Source organism: Mus caroli, unplaced genomic scaffold (genome assembly GCF_978045245.1).
Source record: "Mus caroli unplaced genomic scaffold, Mus_caroli_1 scaffold_1, whole genome shotgun sequence".
Classification (NCBI taxonomy): Eukaryota; Metazoa; Chordata; class Mammalia; order Rodentia; family Muridae; genus Mus; species Mus caroli.
In genome coordinates this window covers 87,014,847-87,028,581 of record NW_028227256.1, presented here as the reverse complement: position 1 = coordinate 87,028,581, position 13,735 = coordinate 87,014,847, and the positions used below count along the sequence as shown (strand labels likewise).

At 48.0% G+C, this 13,735-nt stretch overlaps 1 long non-coding RNA gene across 1 annotated transcript; it reads left to right on the top strand.

Annotated features, from left to right (window-relative positions):
* The first annotated feature begins 2,482 nt into the window (after window positions 1–2,482).
* Window positions 2,483–13,280, top strand: LOC115032165 (uncharacterized). Its single transcript, XR_003837822.2, has 3 exons — window positions 2,483–2,572; window positions 10,588–10,708; window positions 12,587–13,280. It is a non-coding gene; the product is annotated as an uncharacterized LOC115032165 (long non-coding RNA).
* The last annotated feature ends 455 nt before the right edge of the window (window positions 13,281–13,735 follow it).

Sequence of the window (13,735 nt, the reverse complement as noted above, 5' to 3'; positions counted from 1 at the left end):
GCTGTGAACAGGCACCAAGGCAACCCTTATAAGACCCTTTAATTGGGGCTGGCTTACAGGTTCAGAGGTTCAGTCCATTATCATCAAGCCAGGAGCATGGCAGCATCCAGGCAAGCATCGTGCAGGAGGAGCTGAGAGCTCAATATCTTGTTCAGAAGGAAAACATAGCACTGGCTTCCAGGCAGGTAGGACAAGGGTCTTAAAGCCCACACCCACAGTGACATGCATCCTCCAAAAAGGCCACTCTTATTCCAAGGCCACACCTCCAAATAGTGCCACTCCCTGGGCCAAGCGTATTCAAATCACCACAACCACACCTGGACTTTTTACTTGGATTCTGGAGACTGAACTCTGGTCCATGTGCATGTGAACCTTGCTCCTGGGCTATCTCAATGCTCCCCCATTTTTTTTGAGACAGGGTTTCTCTGTATATCTCTGGCTGTCCTGGAACTCACTTTGTAGACCAGGCTGGCCTCGAACTCAGAAATCCGCCTGCCTCTGCCTCCCGAGTGCTGGGATTAAAGGCGTGCGCCACCATGCCCGGCTGCTTCCCCATTTTTGAGAGGGGAGCAGTTAACATGAGATTCTCTTCTGAGTGTTAATTCAGTCTTATAATCAAAAGGCCAGACGGGAATGACTCCATGTTGGACATCACATGGAGAAACACATAGCAAGACACCGTTGTGAAAGTGTCAGAAGTCCAGTGACACAAGAAGCCAGCAAGCACAAACCAACAAAACAGGCCTTTGCTGCAAGAAGCACCAGTCTTGGCCGTCCAGTGACAGGAAACAGGCCATCCTGGTCTTCAACATCTTCCAAGTCACATCCTTCCTAGGGACAAGGGATGGTCTCAGGACTAGAAGGCCCCTTTTCCCTACAAGCAGTGATGATCTCTGGTGAACTGAGTAAAGATTAAGACGTGTGCCTGGCAAACACAGAAGTGGATGCTCACAGTCATCTATAAGATGGATCACAGGGCCCCCAATGGAGGAGCTAGAGAAAGTACCCAAGGAGCTGAAGGGGTCTGCAACCCTATAGGTGGAACAACATTATGAACTAACCAGTACCCCCAGAGCTCGTGTCTCTAGCTGCATATGTATCAGAAGATGGCCTAGTTGGCCATCACTGGGAAGAGAGGCCCTTGGTCTTGCAAACTTTATATGCCCCAGTACAGGGGAATGCCAGGGCCAAGAAGTGGGAGTGGGTGAGTCGGGGAGCAGGGTGCGGGGAGGGTATAGGGAACTTTCGGGATAGCATTTGAAATGTATATAAAGAAAATATCTAATTAAAAAAAGAGATGTGGGAGGCAGCAAACTGAAAATTCAATGCATGAATAAGAAGATGCTGAAGAGAAAATGTCAAGCACCTGCGCTGCAAATCCCTCCCATCCCCCACCCCTCTCCACCCCCACCACACCCCCTAGCCCACCCCACCTCCCACTTCAAGGAGATTTTGGAAAGGGGGTGGAGCTAAAGAAAATGCGCCAACAAGCTCTGTGGTTGTTTTCCATTCTGTGTGCTCCAGTGCACATTTGTCTGCAGGGTGGGGAGTGGGGGGATGGAGGAGTGGTCGTGGGGGAGGGGGTTGGGGGAGAGTAAGGGGCTGCTCTTAGGAATGTTGCCGTGGGCGTGTGGGCACTTAAGCCACACCACTGAAAAGACAGCAAGCGAGGCTCCCAGCCAAGGAAGGGGACTAAGCCAGGAACACAAGGGAAATGTAAACAGAAATCACAACTGAGCCGAAATGAAGACCCCCTAATATCAGCTAATACAATAACATAAATGTTAAGTACTTCTGTTAAACGACGAAACCTCGGGCTGTATAAAAGCAAGCATGAACTTGTATCTCCTTCCAAAGTATTTAAAATGTGGGCATGGTCTTGGCAAAGGAGTTTGCTGGAGGAAGCACGTCCCTGCAGGACAAAGAAGCCAGCCAGAAAGAAGGAATGCAACCATCCTGTTCAGCTCCAATCCTCTGAAAGTCTGCTGGATAAGCGTTTCCTGGAGGACAGGAGACGTTGCTGGGAAGGTCACACTGCCTTGACTCTTGGGTAGGTGAGGTGGTTCAAGAATTTACCTATGAATGGAAAGAACCAAGGACTTACACCAGTCCTTTCAAACAAAGACATCAGCGTTTTATGATCTACACCCATTTGTGCTTATAACTTTCACACAGGAAACATCGGATAAAATCCCCACCACGTGATCCCATATCCTTTCAATGCAACCCATTTTGTTTTTGGATTATTTTGTTTTGTTTTAATGCAGCCCAGACTGGCTTTGAACTCATTACACAACTGAGCATGACCCTTGAACTTCAGGACCTTCTGCACGAATACAAGACCCAGAGCCCGTAAATGTGACTGGGTGAGGGAAATGGAGTTCAAGGCCTCGTGTGCGCCATCCAAGCACACTGACAGTGGAGTCTCACCCTAGCTCACATTTCATTTTCCCATGGCTTTTTCCAGGGTGGGCATCTTCCCAGTGTGCTACACCACTGAAGAAAAATTATTCTGTGTCCTTCAGTGGCCACCTGTCACCAATAGCTCCTCAGGCAGGGATCCGGACTTGTGGTAAGTCATTCTGGCATCTTGGGTGCTGTTGGGCTTGCAAGTAGCCACAGCTGTGAGTTCATGAGTGCAGTGGCCATGTTGTGTCCAGAGGAAATAGCTCACATAGCTCTCCCCCTCCTCCCCTTCCCTCCTCCCCTTCCCTCCTCCCCCTTCTCCTCCCCCTCCCCCCTCCTCCCCCTCTTCTGGCTCTTAGCTGCTCTCTGCCCCTCTTTCTCTGTATTCCCCAGCCCTGGAGGGGGTGATACATGTCCCGCTTAGAGATGAAACACTCAAGACAACTCATTCTTACCACTTGGACCAAATATGAGTCTCTGCAAAAAAAAAAAAAAGTCTTGCCCACTGCAAAAAGATGCATCCCTGACCAAGGTTGAGAACAGCGCTAATCTATGGGTAAAAATATAAATACTGAGAAAGTGTTTTGACAACTTTTTAATTCAAAAAACAACAGTAGTATTTTCCTAAATGGCATGTGACCTCTCAGACATACAAGCCCAGGACTTTGTATTCAACTCTATCTATCTTGGTTGTGTTGATTTAAGGAGCTTCCTTCATCCCTTTTTCTTTTCTATACTTTCCCCACCCCCAGCCCTCAGTCTTTTTTGCATGCAGAACCTGCATGAATCCCCATTCATTAAAGGACCCAGTGTTGAAAACAGCTAGATATTTGTGTGTACGATGATCGTCACAAAGCTGTGTGGCTGTGCTAGGGGACAGTTACTCACCACAGGCTGTGAAGGAGAGCCAGCATCATTTAAAGAAACAGGCAGAACACAGCTGGCTCCTGAAGGGGTGCTGCAAAATCATGCAAGCCCTCGAAAGCAACCAGGTAAAGGTCAAGTGTGATGCCTGATGATTCTAACCTGTGACGGACAGGAAGTTTGATCACCTGGGCAGAGTCTGGGCTGCTCTAGCCTCTCCTCTGTCCCCAACCTGGAGGCAAGAAAGCCAGTGAGCTCCACTGTGGAAGGAGGACAAGGGAAGGTGCATGCTCTGTTGATCTCTTCTACAGGGAGGATTCAGACCATGGTAGGGACACTGGGAAGAAGCCCAAAGGACCTTCTGGTGTGTTTCTGGCGGCCATCTTTCTCAATCCTTGTTCCTAGAGAATGTTCTCCTGAGTGTTTACTTTGCAGGAGGTGGAGCGTTCTTCCAGGTGCTCAGGCTGATAGAAAGCCTGTTACAGACCTTTCTGACATCCCTTGACTCAATCTTCCCTGTACAAAATAAACCCCGGGGAGCTTATTACACTGAGATTCCTGGGCTCCAATCCAAACCGACTGAATCGCAGTCTCCTTTGGTGGTCCCAATGCTCTTGAGTTAGGCACTCCTGAAGCCAACCATGCTTTCTATATGTAGGAGGAGGGGATTGAGCTACCTATCACCCACCCACCCTTCCATCCCTTAGTCTACTAAATCTACCCAACCATTATTTTTTTTAAAAAAATTGTTTATTATAGTATATGAGTACACTGTAGCTGCTTTTAGACACACCAGATGAGCATCAGATCCTATTACAGATGGTTGTGAGCCACCATGTGGCTGCTGGGAATTGAACACAGGACCTTTGGAAGACCTGAGCCATCTCTCCAGCCCCCTACCCAACCATTATTTATTAATTTACCCATCCACCCATCTATCTACTCTCTCACACATTCATATACCCATTCACTCATTAATCTAGGCTTTCATCATCCAATCATCCATCCATCCATCCATCCATCCATTCATCCATCCACACATCCATTCATCCGCACATCTACCCAGTGATCTATCTATCCATTTATCCATCCAGTCATCCGTCTATTCATGTATTCCCCTACCAACCTATCCACCCATTCATCCATTCTTCCATCCACCACCTACTCAAAAACCTTCTCAGTCGTCTGTTTACCAATCTATATCTATTTTACCTCCCTATCTTTGCTTTTAGACCACTCAAGCAAACAACCATTCATTTAGTCATTCAAATGCACTTTGAAGATTACTCTGTGTCAGGCTCAGAATAAAAAGTAGGGCTTATATAGAGGGTTAAACAGATGTGCCTCCACTGTAAGAAACGTGGCTTGCTGTAAGGGAAGCTATGTGGTGTGTTGGGAGTAATGAGTGTTATGGAAGCCGGAAGCCGACACAGGTGCAGGAAGTGTGAAGAAGCTGCGAGAACTCCAACATCAGCATTTGGGAAAGTTCTGCAGGAAAGTAACATTTGCCTTGAAGATTTATAAAAGCACAGAAGTGTTGTAGGAAGTATTAAAAAATGAACATGCCAACTCTCCATGGGGCTGGACCATGCTCCTGTGCTCCTGCTAACCCTCCAACTCTCCAGCCACGCCAGACCACAGGGCTCCTACAGGGCCAACTCTCTGGCAGCCCCCCCCACCCAGTTCCTCTTGCTGTCATACCACAGTCAGCCTTCTTAACACCAAATTACCTAGTAGAATTAAGACTTAAAGCTTAATTAACCAACCAGATTTATGTATCAATAATATCACAATTTACAAGATGCCCATATAATAATTTCAGAGCCAATTGATAATGATAAAATCTTTATCCCAATTATTCAAACCTCACACAATCATCATGTCAGCCGCCATTCTTCTCTCCCTCTCCTCTGATAACCTTTCTGTCCCTGCAACTCTTAGCTCCACCTCCCTTTTCCCTGTCCAATCACAGGCCTCCTCTGCACTAATGTAATTGGACAGGGAAAATCCTGCAACACAGAAGAGCCTGTATGAAGATACCCTCACGGGAGAAAGTCCCCATTTGAGAAGCCAGCAACAATATGATGGTCCAGTGGTTGTTCTGAAAACAGAAAGCCAGTACAGTCTGGCTGGGGCAGCCAGAGAGAGAAAAGGAGTTCCTGCCTAGGATGGGGCTAAGAACTCTGTTTTTAACTATGGTTGAGATGGGAGGCTTTTGCAAGGATTGAGCCACACAGCCTGTGATCTCACTGGTTTTTACAGGATCACTCTGGCTGTCTGATTAGAGTGACCTTCTAGAAAGGAAGGGAGATGGATTGAGAAATCCCAGCCAGAAGGTAACACTCCCAGGGCTGCCTCTGGAAAGGCTTTCTTACACAGTCCTAGAGGGGGCCAGTGTGCACAGTCATGGCTGGAGCAAGGTGGCATCCTGGGCCTGCTGGGTGAGGGTATAGGAAGTGGGTTAGTTGGGAGGTAGTGGGATTCTAGACCTCCCTTGAAGGTAGCACAGACTCACTGAAAAAGTCCCTTTCACACTGGAAGTTGGGGTCTCGTTCCTTGTTTCCCCCACACAATGACCCTCATTAGAGTAAGTACAGGCAGAACTTTTGCTTAGATTCTCAGGAACCAGAGAAGAGAACAAAACATTTCCCTAGTCTCGAAGCAAGTCCCCACTTCCCCGGAACATGAACCCAGTATAAGGAGACAAGATGCCTATTAATAGCACATCATATTTATGCAATGACATGGTAGAGATTTTTTTTTAGTGTTTTCTGAAAGGAAAACCACTTTGTCTTTGATGGATTTTCTGTTTTGCAGACATAATTAATCATGTTCTAGGAAATCAATTTCTCTAAGAGCAAAAATAATCTAGGTTTTACCAACGGCAAATACCACTTTTATTGAAGATACACTGTGCCTCTTGGCGCCAGCAGCAAGCACGCTGTCCGCATACTTGGATAGCAGTGATTCACTGGGAAGTGTAGGGCTCTCAAAGAGTGGTGAAGACTTGAGATGCTTCTGCTTCGTGTAGAGGACTCTCCTGTCACAGAGGGGACAACTAAGTGGCAATATACACAGGGACAAGTGTCCTCTGAGCCTCTGACCAATAAACATTTCCTGAACAGCAATGTGGACACATCTGCAAGCAGTCTTCATTCACAGGCAGATGTGAATGTGGTAGCTCTGCCTGTGACCATTGAGTCTCCCTGTGTAAATCATTCCAGGAGAGGGGCTGGGAGTCCAGGGAGTAGGGTAGAGAGGCCGTCTCCATCTCCTGTCCTACAGCCTTGTTCTTGGAAGGTTTTGTAGTTGAAAAATGCACCTTCCTGTAATTTCCCCTGTGAGTTGCAGGTCTGTTTTCTGAGATTTAAAATAATATTTTCCAAAGATGAAGATGCATCTCAGACTACTCCTGGGAATCTGCTTTTCTCTGCATACGTGTGTGTGCATGAGCAAGTGTATGTGTGCATGTGTGCATGTATGTCTCTGTGTGTGTGAATATGTGTGTGTGAGTATATGCCTGTGCATGTGTGTGTAGACTCCTGTGTGTGTTATTCATAGGAGTACCTCTGGTGTCATTCCTTGGATATCATTCACCTTTCTTTTTTTTTTTTTTTTTTTTGGTTTTTCGAGACAGGGTTTCTCTTTTATAGCTCTGGCTGTCCTGGAGCTCACTTTGTAGACCAGGCTGGCCTCGAACTCAGAAATCCGCCTGCCTCTGCCTCCCGAGTGCTGGGATTAAAGGCGTGCACCACCACGCCCGGCTCTTTTTTTGAGACAGGGTCTCTCGTTGAGCTAGGAGTAGGCTAAGCTGCTTGGTGGGTCTAAGGGATCCATCTGTTTCTGCATCCCAGTATCGATATAAGCACAGGCTAGGGCTTTTTTTTTTTTGTATGTGAGTTTGTGAGTTCTGGGGTCTACACTCATGTCCTTGTGCTTGCAAGGCAGGCACTTTACAGAGTGATCCATTTTCCCAGGACATTCATGATTTGGAGTTCAGGTTTTTGTTTCGGGAACTCCATCCTTGGGAAGCCATTCCTGTGTGTTTGCGGTGTCTGCCCTGGGATTGTGGCTGGCACGTAGGTGAGGCATGTTTGAGCTTTGCCTCATTCCTGCCATGGCCTTTCATATCTAGGGTCATGCTTGGAGAAGCCCTGCCCTTTGCAGACGCCCCAGGAGCTAGCACTTTGTCACTTAGTTTACCTCCCCCTCACTGCCTGCCCCCCATGCCTCCCCAGATCTGCAGACTCTCCTGGAAGACAAAACCCAGAGTCCTGAATCCAGCCTGGCTCTGGAAGAAATCTCAGGAGAGAGTGACTTGATTTTAAAAGTTTAGCTATCGTTGTCATTTTTTTTTTTTTTTGGCCAGGCCTGATCTTTTTACAAATGTGCTTTTAATTAAGCATCACTTCGCTTATCATTTCTGTTTCCAGTCTCTGAGCCAAGTCTCCCCCTCAATCTCCTTCGGCTTCTTGCATTATTAGCACATGGCTGCTGGAGCTTTGGGGGCACCATGGTGATCGCCTTCCTCTGTGCACCCTGGCTGCTTCTCCAAAAATCAGGTTCTGAGGAGGAGAGAGTACGTGGTCACCCTGGGTCATGAGTACAGTCTTGCTGCCCTGCACATAGTTTTCAGATGATGAAGGGCTGGAAGGCTCCATCCTGGACGGAGTTCGGAATGATGCCTCCTGGGTGCGGAGTGGTCCATGCAGAGAGAGGGTCATGCTCTCCGTTCCAAAGGACACACAGCTGGGGATAGTTTGGGTCATGGAGAAGAGCTACTGTCCCAGAGCAAGAGCGGAGAACAGATGTCTCATCTCTAGAATTAAAAAGAAACATACACCCATGGAAACCCAGAGGGAGGTGACGGGCAGTTCGGGCAGTTCGGTTGTGTAACAAACCACCTGATTGTATGAAAAGTCCTTTCAAAACAGAGAAGAATGGTGTCGGGTGTGTCTTCACTGATTTAAGCTGGGTGACATTTCTCTATTAAAAGAAAAGCCCCAGCATATTTTTAAGGAGAACCAGTTTAAACACACCTGCTTAATAAAATGCCCAAGTGCCCTTTCTAAGCCTTCCTTGGGTGAGGCCTGAGCCTGGCTTTTCTGCAGATGGAAGTATTGAACCTTATGGTGGATTATAAAGACCCTTACCCCTTCGGATGGCTATTGACACCCTGACCACAATCCCATGAGTAAGAGACACAGGCAGGGTTTGGCAATCCAGCTTGAACACTCACCACTGTTACCTCTAGCATGGGGGTTTACAAAAGTTCAGTTATAAGGCATCTCAGAGAGTAAAATGGAGGTTGTCGTGTTATGGGGCATCTGACTCATACCCTTGAGCCTGTAGGCAGCCCAGTGGTTTAGAATTTACTTGGCAGGTGGACACCAAAGACACATTTCCTTGCAGAAGGGTTGGCTCCTATATTTCTTCATTCATTTATTTATATGTATGTTTGTGTATATATGTTTGGGTGGGAAGGATATGTGCACACATATGTATGTGAGTATGTATGTGGAAGCCAGAATTCATCCTTGAGTGTTGTTTCTTGGGAGCCGGATATATTGGTTTTGTTGGTTTGTTGGGGTGTGTGTGTGCCTGTGTGAGTGTGTGTGTATGTATGTGTGTGTCTATAGGCCAGAGGTCAACAAACCCCAGAAATTCCCCTGTCTCTATCTCCAAGAGCACATGCAACCACAATCAACATTTTTTTTTCAAGCTCAGGTCCTCAAACTTGCCCAACCAGCACTTTTAACCACGGCACCATCTGTCAGCCACACTCTACCTTGGATTTTGAACTGGAGCTTCTCACTAGGACCCCTGCTCACTTCAACAATGAAGCTAAGCTGGCTGGCCACAGAGTCCTAGGGAGCCTCCTACCTGTGCCTCCCTCATGCTGGGATTATAAGAAACTGCCTCCTCGCCCAGCTTTTCCCATGGATGGTTCAGAGGAAAGCAGGTCCTCACAATTATCCTGGAAGCACTATCCCAGCTGAGCCATCACCCCAGCTCCTCCTGTGAGTTATTACATGTGATGAAGCTTTAAGCATCCAGCTACTGCCCAGGGTCATAGAGCACCAGTTTCTGGCTGGGGAACTCAGGCTTCTCCTGTGGAAGAGCCTTTGTTGGGAGCTATTAAGACAACTCTTGATCTCTGAATTGGGCCTCTCCCCCCGAGAAGAAAAGGGGGTCAAAAGTGGGCCACCAACACCAATTCCAAGAATGTTCCAGCCCTAAGCCATTGCCGATGTCCTGACCACACCCTGATACCAAGTTCCTGTTTCCCGGTGTACCTGCCAAAAGAAAGAATTTCTATTGCCCCCCTCCCATAAGTACTTCTCCTTTTGCTTGTATTGCCCTACCCCTCCCACTGATAAGTAACTGTACTTCCCCTTTTGCTTGTGCATTTAAGCCTTGGACCTTTTTCAATTGAATCGGGGGCTTTGATACATTCCAGAACGGTTTCCGTGTTGTTATTCGTACAAGGCTCTCTCTACCCCCCCCACCCCATTTGGTTCTTAGGAGGAGGTCCCCTCGTGACCCTCGAATAACTGGACCTGCTGGACGGGTCAAGCCTTGGGGCCACTCAAGGCCCAGAGCAATTGAGCACCAAAGCAGGTTTGGCCTCCTTACAGCCCAGAGTCTGCTTCTGTATTCCCAGGATCCTTGGGACCCTTTAGGATGAGATGCTTTTTGACACAGGCGTTTGGAGAAGTGTATCATTTCTGTGTCTGAGGCGGAGACAGCAGGAGAATGCCAGGCTGCTGGCCACTCGGGGTCCATTGAGTGACCTAGCCTCTCAGCTCTGCAGCCTCGGCAGTATGGAGATGAGAGCACTTCTTACTTGTCAGTCTTCTTGGGATCCATCACTGTGGCTAGCCCCTGCTCTGTCCTGACCCGGCACTGCCACTTGTGCATGGGGTCTCCCGCCCAGCCTACTGAGGTATTCTTAAACTTCATTCCAGAGAGAGGCAGTTACAGCAGGACTCTGCTTCCCCCACTAGCACAGGATCAGAAACCCAGCAAAACGTTCCCACGGGAGTGGCAAGCTTACTGGGGTGGAGGTGGGGAATTCCCACTTCTCACCTTCCTCGAACTACAGAAAGTCATCTTTCCTCTCATCAGCCTCCACTCCTGCTTTCTGTAGGGACCATGATGGAAATAAATAGCGAGGGTGTGTTGTCTAGCTTTGGTTGTCTTGTCTCTAAGATGGAGGAGTGCTCTTTGCAGCTGTTCCTGTGGCTTCTCTCATCCTAGTGGTCAGGTAGCCTGTGCACAGAGAAAGCCAGTTCAGCCTCTCACTCCCCTCCCCAGGAGATGAAGTTTACACCATACCAGGACAGGCCTACAGCATTCAGAACCCAGGACTCCTACTCCCTCACTATTGGCAGTCTTTGTATTCAAGAGCCTGGACAGACACCAGTGGATAGATGTGGTAAGTGAATGGAGGGGTAGCTGGGATATTGTTAAGCAGTGCTGGTGGAAGGAGGTAGAATGGGGATTCGTGAAAGTGCTAAATTAATGCCATAAGGGTGAGGATTAACAGAGAGCAAGGGGTGTATGGGTATCTCTGCCCCTGACAAGTCAATGATGTGACATTTAGGAGAAAGGTCCACTGTGTCGTAAAATGCCTTAAATTCAGACTGAAGAAGCATTTCTTCATAAGAAAGACTTGGAAGAAGTAGTCTTGGAAAGAGATAAAGAGAGAAAGAAGAGGGAGGGAGGGAGGTGAGGAGGGGAGAGGGAGAGGGGGAGAGAGAGAGAGAGAGAGAGAGAACATAAAGGTGTGTGCAGAGCAAGCAGTTGCCTGCCTGGAACTCCCACTCCCACCCCCACCCCCACCCCCACCCCCCACCCCCCACCCCTTCCCCCCACCCCCAGTGTGAGATGGGCTTTCTGCCTGAGGGCTGGGGGTGGTGGTGGAGATTACACAAAGGCCAAGCCTGAACCACTCTAAACACAAAGCCCAGAGCAGTGCTAAACCAGCAGATGCTGACAGAGGAGGCCTAGGGGTGTGGCCCAGGTGTTTGTAGAAAGCCATAAGGAAATCTCCCACCCGACACTTTTCTCCCGAATAAAGGGCCATACTTATCTGGCTTCTTCAAAAGCAAAGATAGATACAAAGGGTAAAATAGAAGAGGGTGTGGGTGTGTTTGCATTCCTCCTGGGATGCCATAGAACCTTCTAGAAAAACAGAGGTGGGTGTGTCACCCTCAGCCACTGTAGCACAGGCGGTTTTGTTTTTCAAAGAATCAATTCTTCCCAAAAACATGAAATCTTTTACAGCACACACTTGCCTTTTCCTCTGGCAAGAAAAATGCAGTGGAAGCAAAGATGAGGTTGCCTCCCATGTCTGCGGCCCCCTCCCCTTCATCCCCATTCCCATAATTCCTCCTTTATCTCACTTCTGTCCCACTCCCTTTCCTCTCTTTGACCACACTCTTCAGCTCACGGCCTCTTCTGTCATTAGTCACCTTCCAGACAGGTCCTGCAGATTCCCAATGTCAAAACCAGGGAATTCCCCCCACAGGACCATTTTGTTAGCTAAGAAAGGCAGAGGACAGGAATGAAAAATAAATTAAACGGGGTTCACATCTCCTCCACCCTCTGTGGGCGCAAGGCCTCAGCCAAGTCCCCCTAGCATGTGTTCTGCTTGTTGAATAATTAACCAAAAGGGTTTCTAGCCAGGCTTTTGTTACTCTTGGCTGACAAAGCATCATTTCAAGGGGGGTCCATTTTTCTCAGCTAGGCCCAAGTCACTTTGGCAAATTTAATCTGGTCTAACAGTTTTGCTATTAACTGCTGGAATTTGTGTGTCTGAAGAGCACCCTGGGAGCTGAGTTTAGCGGCTAGCTGATTGGCTAACTGATTAGCAGCTAACTGATTAGCAGCTAGCTGATTGGCTTACAGCACGGAGCCAGGTGGAAGCAGAGCAAACTGCGAGCCAGAGGAAGCCCTGCCGGACTGTTACCTCTGTGACCAGAGCCTTTCCCCACCGGCCCAGGGCTGCTGGGATGGTTTCCACAACGTGAAAAGTGGCAGTTTGAATGTGAAGATTTACAGCATTCCCAAGTGCCAGAGAGATGCGTCTACTTGGAGCTGGGATTCACAACCCCAGGCTCTGTGATTTACTAGCTCTCTGAACTCACTGAGTTTTCTTCATCCGCACATGAGGTTAATTGGCAGAGTTGTGTGTCCCGGGGACAGTGAAGCGATGGGGGCTTAGGAGGGGTGTTATCCTGGAGATGAGCACCTTTCCATATCTCTATCTATACATCTCTATCCAAATCATTCTTTCTTGTTTTCCCGAAAGGAGTCTGGGATGTGAGAGATGAGAGTGACGCTGAACTTCCTTGATGGCGTCCTAGTTGATGAAGGTTGCTCACAAACTTCCCTCACCCTAGTCTTAGGAAGAGATCACAAACCCCATCATCTGGATGAAGAAAATCCAAACAGCAACAGGGCAGAAGCCATAACGATGATGTGACGTCCATGGCAATGGTGATGATGTCAGCGGCAGCCATGGCAACCACAGCTAATATCCAGTGGGAGTTCTGGAGCACACATCTCCTTGTCTGAATGAAATATACCCAAAATAATGGACGCTACAAATTTTTTCACTATGATAAATGGACTTGGGCAGGCATGTCTATGTGCTACAAGAAATCAGATCTTTGTTTTAAGATTTCAGTTATACCTAAGATGAGAGATGACATGATGGTGTTTTTGATAGAAAACCCAATCCTGCCAGGATGGCAGTCCTGCTCAGAGAAATCTACAGAATCAAAGGAACCTCCATCGAAACCTGACGGTATGTTTGCAGTGTTTGACAAGCTGCTTCTGACAGCTGAAATCCCAAAGGTCAAGGAAACCATGGCTACCTCAGTGCAGAGGAAGCGGGCTGGACCTCGTGCACGACTATCTATCATGGCCCATTAAGAATCCACACTAAGGAAAAAGGCTTGCCTGCTGTGGGCAGGCCAGTCCAGAGCCCACCTGGGCACATGCTTTCCCACTTGTGAAGACTGGCACACTGCCCAACAGTGTGGGAAGGGCAGTCCTCTCAAACATCTTGCTGAGTCAAACAGATGTAGCAGAATTCCTGATTTGATTTCAGGGGTGTGTGTGGGGGGGGAGGGGTACAATCCAGGCCTTGTATTACCTAGGCAAGTATACTACCATTGAGTGAAACTTTTCCATCTTTCCATATTTTATTGACTTTCTATTCTCTCTCACTCTCCTTCTTTCTCTCCTCTCTGCAGCATGGCATACATGAAGAGGCCAGAGGGCAACATTCAAGGATTGGTTCTCTCCTTCTATCATGTGGGTAGGTCCTGGGGATTGAACTCAGATTGTCACATTTGGCAGCAAGCACCTTTACCTGCTGAGCCATCTCACTGACCCCAGATCTTAACACAGAGAAAGCAAACATAACAGCTGGTTATAGTACCTAGCCGTACAT